At 37.1% G+C, this 1,954-nt stretch overlaps 2 pseudogenes; one reads left to right on the top strand and one right to left on the bottom strand.

The window, feature by feature from the left end:
• Positions 1-211: 211 nt before the first annotated feature.
• Positions 212-1,054, bottom strand: LOC133752937 (large ribosomal subunit protein uL18-like; annotated as a pseudogene).
• On the top strand, positions 930-1,054 carry LOC133753951 (U2 spliceosomal RNA; annotated as a pseudogene).
• Positions 1,055-1,954: the final 900 nt, after the last annotated feature.

Below are 1,954 nucleotides of genomic sequence, written 5' to 3' on the forward strand. Positions count from 1 at the left end.
GTGTCTCAAATAGTTTCACAGCAAGAGTTCAACACAAAATAGCTGCTTGTTCAATAAGTTTATGATCTTTATCGGAAAAATCTTCATAGAAAACAGTTTAGTTTAGCTCTCAGCAGCTTGGCCCTGAGCTCTGAGGATGCCTGCTTTGTTTTGGACTGCCCAATCTTTCTCCTGGACAAGGGACATTTTGTGAAGCTTCCACCACTTATTTTTATCTTTTTATTTTAACTTCTCTGTTAAACTTCTTCTTATACTCTTGATTCTCTCATAGAGCCATATGAGCTTTCTGACACATCTCCTCCATCATGTCTGGAGTCACGTGGTTCTTTATGTATTGAGAGAATTATTTCTTGTAAGCATCTTCATCTTCTTCCATTAGGTAACACATATAATCTGCAACATTCTTTCCCATGTGGTGCTTCTGATGTACTTCTGAATTAAACTCCTTGTTTCCAGAATCATAACCAGAGAATTGTTTCTTTCGGTGAGGGATGGACAAGCCTCCATCTATAGCTCCCTCCAGGGCTCTAAAAACTTTATTGCCAGTAGTAGTCCTGGCAAGGCCTGCATCCAAATAGCAGGTTAAGGCACCAGGTTGACCATCAGTGCTTTCCACATTGTATTCATCTCCAGTCACCTTCACTTGGCCTTCATAGATCTTGACCATGCCAAATCAACTGAGAAGTTTACAAGTCTTCAGCAGGCCAGTACAATACACTGCAGCATAATTTGTCAAGCCAACTTTCACACCATAATTTGGTAGTTCATGTGCATAAATTGCACAGACTATCATATCCCCTTCTATATAGGACTAAGCAATCTGAAAAATGATATCTATGTTAGTTACATGAACTACCATCCTGCATTTGGGTGTGTTGTATATATATTTATCCTGGATCACCAAGCGTTGAATATAGTAATCAGTTTTCATCGCTTCTCGGCCTTTTGGCTAAGATCAAGTGTAGTAATCAGTTTTACCCTCTTGCTGTCTTCTACATTTCACTTTGTGTCTTGTAAAGTAGGGCTTGTTCTTGATAACATTAACAAACCTCATCCTATGGAACAGAGACCCATGACCCAGGCTCAACACAGACCTGCAGGCTCAACCGCACTTCATGGTTGGAGGGGAGGGGAAGCGCCAGACTTCCTTGTTGTAACAGTTGAAATCCATGAAATAATTTCCCCTTCCATACCTGTATGCTAAAAATACTATTAGAGCATATATTTCCCTTACCAAGTAACCATTAACTGAATCCTAAATCTGCTCACAATACCAGAGATTGTGTCACTGTTATTTAGTTGAATCCCACATAAAAACCTATAGCAAGTCAATAAGCTGTAATCTGAACAAATCACTTTAGCATTAGTTTTTCGCAACCACTAGCTTGATTTCTTGTTGATGATGAAGATGAAGATGATATAATGATGATGATGTTATTGCCATTATATCATTTTTTTCCTAGCAAGAGAGACTAACATACTGGGGAGAATAAATTTTTATTTCTCTCAATGTTTAATGAAGTGTCTTATGATGCTAATGAGAGTGAAATAATAGAATAATGTGAATCACTCAAGCATTGGAAAACATTTAGAATATTGGGAATAAAGTTTTGTAGCTGTATGACTCTGGGGCTATATATATATGTGTATATATATATATATATTTCTTGATTTTCTTCATTTTCCTCATCTGTGTGTTGATGAAGATAATGTCTACCTTAGAAGGCTGTTGTGCTAATTAAATAAAATAGCCAATGTAAAGTGATTAGCATTATTTTGCACATAGAAGAGTTCAACCACTAGTACTAGAACAACAACAACAACAACAACAACAACAAATACTAAAAAGGATAAAGTATTACATTGTACATCTAAAGTCAGGACAGGAGCTGATCAGTTCATTGTTGCTTATAGTGTCCATTTCACTTAACAGGTTTCCCATTTGGCGCTCAGT

This window comes from Lepus europaeus, chromosome X (genome assembly GCF_033115175.1).
Source record: "Lepus europaeus isolate LE1 chromosome X, mLepTim1.pri, whole genome shotgun sequence".
NCBI classification, from domain to species: Eukaryota; Metazoa; Chordata; class Mammalia; order Lagomorpha; family Leporidae; genus Lepus; species Lepus europaeus.